Source organism: Heteronotia binoei, chromosome 1 (assembly GCF_032191835.1).
Source record: "Heteronotia binoei isolate CCM8104 ecotype False Entrance Well chromosome 1, APGP_CSIRO_Hbin_v1, whole genome shotgun sequence".
In the NCBI taxonomy this organism is placed as follows: Eukaryota; Metazoa; Chordata; class Lepidosauria; order Squamata; family Gekkonidae; genus Heteronotia; species Heteronotia binoei.
This window is the reverse complement of record NC_083223.1, coordinates 276201418-276210691: the sequence shown is the minus strand read 5'-3', so window position 1 is coordinate 276210691 and position 9274 is coordinate 276201418.

Below are 9274 nucleotides of genomic sequence, written 5' to 3'. Positions count from 1 at the left end.
CCACTACCTGTGGCAGTGAATTCCACAATTCTAGTGTATAAGGATGGAGGAGAAATCAAAACCAGGAGCCTTGAGCTGTGATGAAGTCTGGGGTTTTAATACAGAAGGCAAAGCAAGAAACATCACAGATGGGATACAGCAATAGTTAGATCAAAGCGTACAACAGAAACACAACTACCCCGCCCCCTCATTTCTTATTAGGTGATACCCATTTCTTCTCTGCTTTGGGACTCTCCTGGATTCTCCTAGGCTCACGAAAGCCTCCTGGAAACCCATCCCGTTCCCACCACGACCGCCATCAGGGTCAATAGGAGAAAAGGACCGATATTAATAATTACGAATGCTAGCTATGCATAAAGGGCTTTCGAGGTAAGAGGCCCATAGATCTGACGCATTTACACTTTGCGTTCTCTGAAGACACCTTGATGGGTACGTGGGAGGCATCTCGCACACGTCATAGCCTTGGCTAAGCAGAGCCAGCAGGCCAATGACGCCATTTTGTGTTGGAGCAAGACAGCAAGCAGGAGGGGGCGGGTGTGATTGCTGCGAATTTCAGAAGACGTGAAATATAAGAAACATATCCAGGGTCTGATTTACAGAAGAGCTCAACAACCGCAATGTTGCCTGGAATTGAGCGTCTTGAGCAGGAACTCCTTTGCATCTTAGGCCGCACACCCCTGATGTAGTCAATCCTCCAAGAGCTTACAGGACTCTTCTTACAGGGCCTCCTGTGAGCTCTTGAGGGATTGGCTACATCAGTGGGATGTGGCCTTATAGCCAACTGAGTTCCTGCCCCAGTCTTGAGTTCTTCTGAAAGTCAGCTCCAACCGTTTGTTGCTGTTGGGAAGATGCCCTGTCCAGCCTTTTTCACTATCCTCTGATTCCATAGCCTGATCCACACCTCACACCACAACCATATCCTCCTTGACTGCCCCAACCATAGCCACCCCAGCCTCCAAAGCCTCTGTAGCCTCCACAGCCACCGTAGCCTCCATACCCGCCATACCCTCCATACCCTCCCCAACCTCCACCACAGCCGTAGCCACAGGGAGCATTGCAGTCCACAGCCAAAGTGTCATTGGAGCAGCTCATGATGGGTCCTGGGACGGTGATGCAGAAGGGAGGTGGCTGGATGCACATCTGGTGAGGGGGGCACTGAGATTCGCAGGTGAAGCCACAGCTGCCTCCGTAAACCATCTTGGCAGGAATGGAGAAGAATCTGAAACAAATCAGGGCAGGAAGAAATAAGTAGGATCTGAGATTTGATAGGAGAAGATGCACGCTCCAATCTTTCACTTGGGCAGCTGGAAAGAAGTCCCATTGAATTTCTGATTGAGGTATGCTGTAGACTCATAGAAGCATAAAGTTGGAAGGAACCTCCAGGGTAGGGTTCCCAACCCCACCCCACCGCGACCCTGCCGGGGACCCCTGGATTAGGAGCCTTTTCCCCGATCTCCAAGAACGTGGAAGCGGGAGGGGTGGGGGTGAGGAAAAGGCACAGCCTCCCTTCGCGAGGTGCATGCTGGGACTCGTAGTCCTTGCATCCTTTCCGGCTGCTACAGGCGTCTCCTCGGGGAGTCTGGCCGGCAGAGGGGGGGAGCTCCGCCCCCAGAGGACCATGTGCGTTTCTACCTCCGGAGGCTTCAGTCACTGATTGAAAGGCTTCCTCTTGGGATGGGGTGTCTGTGTTACTTTGAAAAAGTTGGCAGCAACTTGTGAGGAGAGAGGCCAATCCCCCTTCAGTGTTGCCAGAAATGGGGGGGGGGGGGAAGTCTGCTGAGTACTTCATTATTCTCTATGTGGAGATCGATTCTCATAGGGTATAATGGAAATTGATCTGGAGGTTTTGAGGTCTCTGGGGGCACTGTTTTTTGAGGTAGAAGCACCAAATTTTCAGTATAACATCTAGTTCCTCTCCCCAAAATGCCCCCCCATGTTTCAAAACGATTGGACGAGGTGGTCAAATTCTATGAGCCCCAAAAGAAGGTGCCCCTACCCTTCATTATTTCCTAGGGAAGGAAGACATTTAAAAAGGTGTGCTGTCCCTTTCAATGTGATGGCCAGAACTCCCTTGGAGTTCAATTATGCTTGTCACACCCTTGTTCCTGGCTCCGCCCCGATGTCTCCTGGCTCCACCCCCAAAGTCTCCTGGCTCCACCCCCAAAGTCCCCAGATATTTCTTGAATTGGACTTGGCAACCCTACTCCAGGGTCATCTAGTCCAACCACCTGCACAATGCAGGAAACTCACAAATACCTACCCATTCACAGGATCCTCATTGCTGTCAGATGGACATTGTGTCCCCCTATCTCTTTTATTTTTCAACATGGAACTTTTATTAATGTTCCTCTTGAGTTGTTCTTTCGTTGTCTTTTTTTTGGGGGGGGGGGTCTATTTACAAAGGTTATTTATTTATTTACACAGGATCATGACTTTTTTTTGTAGAGGGAACTTTTTTTGCCTATTAGGCCACATCACCCTGATGTAGCCAATCTTCCAAGAGCTTACATGGCTCTTCGTACAGGGCCTACTGGAAGCTCCAGGAGGATTGCTACATCAGGGGTGTGTGGCCTAATAGGCAAAGGAGGTCCTGCTAGAATTCCTTACAGGGCTCTTAGTACAGGGCCTGCTGTAAGCTCCAGGAGGATTGGCTACATCAGGGATGTGTGGCCTAATAGGCAAAGGAGGTCCTGCTAGAATCCTTACAGGGCTCTTCGTATAGGGCCTGCTGTAAGCTCCAGGAGGATTGGCTACATCAGGGATGTGTGGGCCTAATAGGCAAAGGAGGTCCTGCTAGAATTCCTTACAGGGCTCTTCGTATAGGGCCTGCTGTAAACTCCAGGAGGATTGGCTACATCGGGGGTGTGTGGCTTAATAGGCAAAGGAGGTCCTGCTAGAATTCCTTACAGGGCTCTTCGTACAGGGTCTGCTGGAAGCTCCAGGAGGATTGGCTACATCAGGGGGTGTGGCCTAATAGGCAAAGGAGGTCCAGCTAGAATTCCTTACGGGGCTCTTTGTACAGGGTCTCCTGGAAGCTCCAGGAGGATTGGCTACATCAGGGGTGCGCTACAAAACAAACTAACAAAAAAAACCCCGATCCTAATACATGCAAAAATCCTCTCTAGTCCTACACCTAATCCTGCATAAAAGTTCGTTTAACATCAACCATGTTGAATAAATTTCTACTTCCTCCAGAATCAGCTTTTCTGGACTTTTCTCCCTCCAGAAGACATTCAACAGCAAGACTTCAGTTTATGCCTAAGTTTTTATGTTGTACGGCATTTTATTTCGAGGGTCTCTTGGACAGCAAGAAAGAAGCTGGCAAAAGGGTAATGCTCTCAATTTGAAAGACTGAGAGACTCCGTGTTCCCCATCCATTCCTTATTTTGCAGTTCTCCTTGTCTTGTCTAACATCTTTGTGTGTGTGTGTGTAGGTGTGAAGTTTAGAAAGAAAAGGACCTCGCATTACCAATTTGCCTTCCCCCCCAAAAAAATATAAAATAAAAGGGACCACCACTCAAGCAGCACCAATCAAAGGTAGAAGGAACTTTGACTAATCTCAAGTTGGAAAAGATCTTCAGATTGTCCTCATTATTTCTCTAATAATGGCCAAAAGTTGGATTTAAAGGGCTTTCTTTGTAGCAGGAGCTACTTTGCATATTAGGCTGAAGAAGAAGAATTGCAGATTTATATCCCCGCCCTTCTCTCTGAATCAGAGACTCAGAGTGGCATACAATCTCCTATATCTTCTCCCCCCACAACAGACACCCTGTGAGGTGGGTGGGGCTGGAGAGGGCTCTCACAGCAGCTGCCCTTTCAAGGACAACCTCTGCCAGAGCTAATGGCTAACCCAAGGCCATTCCAGCAGGTGCAAGTGGAGCAGTGGGGAATCAAACCTGGTTCTTCCAAATAAGAGCCCATGCACTTAACCACTACACCAAACTGGCTCTCTGATATAGCTAACTGGCTGATGTAGCCAATTTTCCAAGAACTTCAAATAGACCCTCTAAGAAGAGCCCTGTAAGCTCTTGGAGGATTGGCTACATCAGGAGGGTGTAGCCTAATATGCAAAGAAAGTTCCTACCACAACAACAATAAAAAAAGTCTTGTTGAATTTTATCCTTTTAGAAGACTCAGTCTGAGAACCTGAAGTGATAAACCACCCATCATCACTAGGACAACCATTTGAGTGAAGTCTTTTCTCCTTCAGTCAACCTGGAGACTTGTTCTGTATATCATATCCATCGCAGGGATCAGTGGTCCAATTCAGTATCGTATTCTAGGAGGAGGAAGGCATGACTCAGCAGCAGAGCATGTGCCTTGAGTAGAATAGACTGACTCAGCAGCAGATCATGTGCCTTGAACAGACACAACTGTGGAGCAACGTTCCCTCTAAGCTGCAGAGTCTTGTGAGCAAAAAATCTGCTTTGTGAGCTCCTGGCATTAAAGCTGTGAGCTGCTGCATCAGTTGTTGTGCTCTGGGGTCATCCTTCCGGAGCGAAGACAAAAATGTGTGAGCTGGAGGCTAAAAATCTGTGAGCTAGCTCATGCTAACTCAGTTTAGAGGAAACAGCTTAGAGGGGAGCATGTGCCTCATGTTCAATCCCTGAGATCTCTCTGCCTGAAACCACGGAGGTCTTCTAGCAGTTGCAGGAGGGCAGTCCTGGATTAAATAGACCAATGTCCTGACTCAGTACCAGGGGTGGAATTCTAGCAGGAGCTCCTCTGCATATTAGGCCACACACCCATGATGTAGCCAATCCTCCAAGAGCTTACCAAAAAGAGCCTTTTGTGATGCTACATCAGGGGTGTGTAGCCTAATATGTAAAGGAGCTCCTGCTAGAATTCCACCCCTGCTCACCTACATCTATGGGCTACTGATCTTCTCACTCTAAATATAGGGAAGGTTTCCTCCATCTAAACCTGGGTTGCCAGTAGGGTTGCCAAGTCCAAGTCAAGAAATATCTGGGGACTTTGGGGGTGGAGCCAGGAGACTTTGGGGGTGGAGCCAGGAGACATTAGGGGTGGAGCCAAGATCAAGGCTGTGACAAGCATAATTGAACTCCAAAGGGAGTTCTGGCCATCACATTGAAAGGGACGGCACACCTTTTCAATGCCTTCCTTCCATAGGAAATAATGAAGGATAGGGGCACCTTCTTTTGGGGCTCATAGAATTGAACCCCCTGGTCCAATCTTTTTGAAACTTGGCAAATATTTGGGGGAGAGGCATTAGATGCTATGCTGAAAATGTGGTGCCTTTACCCCCAAAAACAGCCCTTCCAGAGGCCCAGATACCTGCAGATCAATTATCCATTATTTCCTATGGGAATAAATCTCCATAGGGAATAATAGAGTTCCCAGCACACATTTCCCTCCCCTCCCTCCGCTTTCTAACGACCCTGAAGGTCTCCAAAACAGGGGATCCCCTGCCCCCGCCTGGGGATTGGCAACCCTAGTTGCCAGCCTCCAGGTGGGGGCTGGAGATCTCTCACTTTTACAACTGATCTCCAGCTGGTAGAGATCAGCCCCCCTCCCTGGAGAAAATGGCTGCTTTGAGGGGTGGGCTCTAAGGCATTGAACCATGCTGAGGGCCCCTCCCCTCCCCAAACCCCACCTTCTCTCAAATCCACCCCAAAAGTCTCCAGATGTTTTCCGACACAGACCTGGCAACTCTATAGACTAAACCATTTCTGCCTCTCATCTATATCACCACTGCTCCCAAACCGACATCATTCCCCAGCAAAGCATTGCACAGTTCATATTTCTCTAACTCCATATTTGTCAGCACGATCCAGCAGTCCTACCTGGTTTTCAGAGGAGAAGACTGTGAGAAGAGCTGGCGAGAAGTAGCTACTGAGAGAAGATCTCGAGCGGCTGCCCTTTTATACCATTTGGGGAAGGTGATATGAAGCAACCTACCAAGAAAAGAGTATTCATTTGGGGCCAGCCCAAATTTGATGATTGATGCTTCAAGCCTTTTTAATAGTGTGCTTCAACGCTCGTCGCAATGCTTGAGACTGTCAGTCTATAATTAGCCTGCTCATTTCCCCTCCGAACTGGAAGGGATTTAGCCCCAACAGCCCCTAAACATTTCCATATAAGCACTTGTCCAACTTTTTCTTCAGCACTGTCTCCCAAATGAAATCATGTACCCTTCCTTATGCAACATCCCCCATTATGAATGTAAGAATGAAAGAGAAACCATGTTGGACCAGGCCAATGGCCCATGCAGCCCAACACTCTGTGCCATACAGTGGCCAAACCCAAATGCCATCAGGATGGCCACCAGCTGGGCCAGAGCTCCAGAAGCCCTCTCACTCTTGCCCCTCCAGCACAAAGAAGGCAGAGCATCACTGCCCAAGACAGAAGAACATAAGAGAAGCCATGTTGGATCAGGCCAATGGCCCATCCAGTCCAACACTCTTTGTCACACATAAGAACATAAGAGAAGCCCTGTTGGATCAGGCCAGTGGCCCCTCCAGTCCAACACTCTGTGTCACATAAGAACATAAGAGAAGCCATGTTGGATCAGGCCAGTGGCCCATCCAGTCCAACACTCTGTGTCACATAAGAACATAAGAGAAGCCATGTTGGATGAGGCCAATGGTCCATCCAGTCCAACACTCTTTGTCACACATAAGAACATAAGAGAAGCCCTGTTGGATCAGGCCAGTGGCCCCTCCAGTCCAACACTCTGTGTCACATAAGAACATAATAGAAGCCATGTTGGATCAGGCCAGTAGCCCATCCAGCCCAACTCTCTTTGTCACACATAAGAACATAAGAGAAGCCATGTTGGATCAGGCCAGTGGCCCCTCCAGTCCAACACTCTGTGTCACATAAGAACATAAGAGAAGCCATGTTGGATCAGGCCAGTGGCCCATCCAGTCCAACACTCTGTGTCACATAAGAACATAAGAGAAGCCATGTTGGATGAGGCCAATGGCCCATCCAGTCCAACACTCTTTGTCACACATAAGAACATAAGAGAAGCCATGTTGGATGAGGCCAGTAGCCCATCCAGCCCAACACTCTTTGTCACACATAAGAACATAAGAGAAGCCATGTTGGATCAGGGCAATGGCCCCTCCAGTCCAACACTCTGTGTCACATAAGAACTTAAGAGAAGCCATGTTGGATGAGGCCAGTAGCCCATCCAGCCCAACACTCTTTGTCACACATAAGAACATAAGAGAAGCCATGTTGGATCAGGGCAATGGCCCATCCATTCCAACATCGTTGGGAAATTATGGGCCCAGACACTGAGGTGCCCTCGTACAGTCACAATGAAGTAGGCTAGTTCCGATTATCCCCATCAAATCTCGCTTCACTTAGTCGGGGCCTCCCAGGCACTGCCACCGGTTCCTTCAGTTCAGGTTGAGGTTGTGGCAACCGGATGCCACCCATGGGTTGTTCGCCTCCCGCAGGGGCTACCCCGTCAGCAGGAATCGGTGGTCTCCCCCCCCCCTTCGGGAGCTGGTTGCAGGGGGTGTGTGTGCAGCTGCGAGCTGCTCCCCCATCGCTCGCATTTGCCAGGCGAGGTCCTGCATCTCTTGGATCATGAAGGCGTGCATGGCTTGCATTTCTTCCCGGTGTTGGGTGCTTTGAGTGGCTAAAGCTGCTTGCATCCACTCCGCGGTTGCGTCCCCAGAGTTTTGCACGGGGTTTTTGCACAGCCTAGCATTATGTAATTGAATACACGAGAGGAGCAAGACCGAGTGACTCTTGACAATGCCTTCCTGATGTAGCCAATCCTCCAAGAGCTTGCAGGGCTCTTCATACAGGGTCTACTGTAAGCTCCAGGAGGATTGGCTACTTTGGGGGGGGGTGGCCCAGCGCTGGCTCAAGAGCAAATAACACCCTAGGCAGGTGCCCCCACCGGTGCCTCTGGGTGTGCTCTGCTCACCCCCCCACCACAGCCGCCATGCTTTCCCCCGCTGCTGCTGCACGCTGCTCTCCCCCTGCTGCCACCGTGGCTGCCACCAGCCTCCTCCTGCCCTCCGTGGCCACCACCCGCTCTCCCCGCTGCCGCACTTCTCTCGCTTGCCCCCCTGTGCTCACCACCCATGCCTCTGCGTTTAACCAAGCACACAGGCATGGGCTGCGATAAGCCAATAGGGCTGTAGTCACGGCGAGCCAGGGGAGGAGGGCAAGCGAGTGGAGCACAGCAGCAGCCGCGGTGAGAGGAGCGTGACGGCGGTGGGCCAGAGGGGGCTGGTGGTGGTAGCCACGGCAGGGGGTCTAGTGGAGCATGGCGGCAGGCAGGAGGAGGCTGGCAGTGGCCACGGTGGGGGGGGGGTGGCAAACTAGCTGGTTGCCTTGGGCACCGGAGGCAGGGGGAGCCCAGTTCGGTGCTCCCTGCCTCTTTTCACCCTAGGCAACCACCTAGTTTGCCTAGTGGACAAGCTGGCCCTGAGGTGGCCCAATATGCAGAGGAGCTCCTGCTACAAAAAGAGCCCTGGATGCCATCAGACTTTGTGGGAAACAGGTATCGCAAGCAGCCATACCATGTTTGACAACTGCAATTTTTGTGAGCCAAGTCACAAATGTCTCAGATGTTCTCATCTCACTGCTGTCCACCTCAAGCAATCGTTGTGGTAATGCAGGGATGAGGTACTGTGACTCCATAAAAATGTGTGAAATTATGCGCGCGTGGAATAATCTCAACAATAGAATTGATTTATATGTATATGGCAGCCCAGTGTGAAACAGCAATGCTAGTTGCGAGGAGGAGAGAAATTAGGAAGTTGTTAGGAGGAGCAGAAAAGTGTCTAGAGTCGGCTTGCCATTTTTCTACCCATATCAGTAAACCTCCACCCACAGCCACAATCCCATGCCGTCAAGACATGGAGGTGGGGGGAAGCAGCCAGAAAATGTTCTCAAGAGCAATGTTCTAGGAATTTCCCAATATCTCTATAGTCTTTAACATAGACATTAGGGAAAATTCCTAGAGTATCAGCCAAAATTGATATCACATGTTCCCTAAACTCCACCTTCTCCAAGCGGGTTTTTCAAAATGTTCTGGCATTTACTGTGCTTTCAACTGTGAGAAACCTTAACTAAGACAATCCACTGTTAGAACATCAGATCATAAGAGAAGCCATGTTAGATCAAGCGAATGGTCACTCTAACACTCTCTGTCACACAGTGGCCAAAACCCAAAAGCCATCAGGAGGTTCACCTACTGGGCCAGAACTCCAGAAGCCCTCCCACTTTGACCCCCAAGCACCAAGAAGACAGAGCATCACTGCCCCGGACAGAATGTTCCATTTAT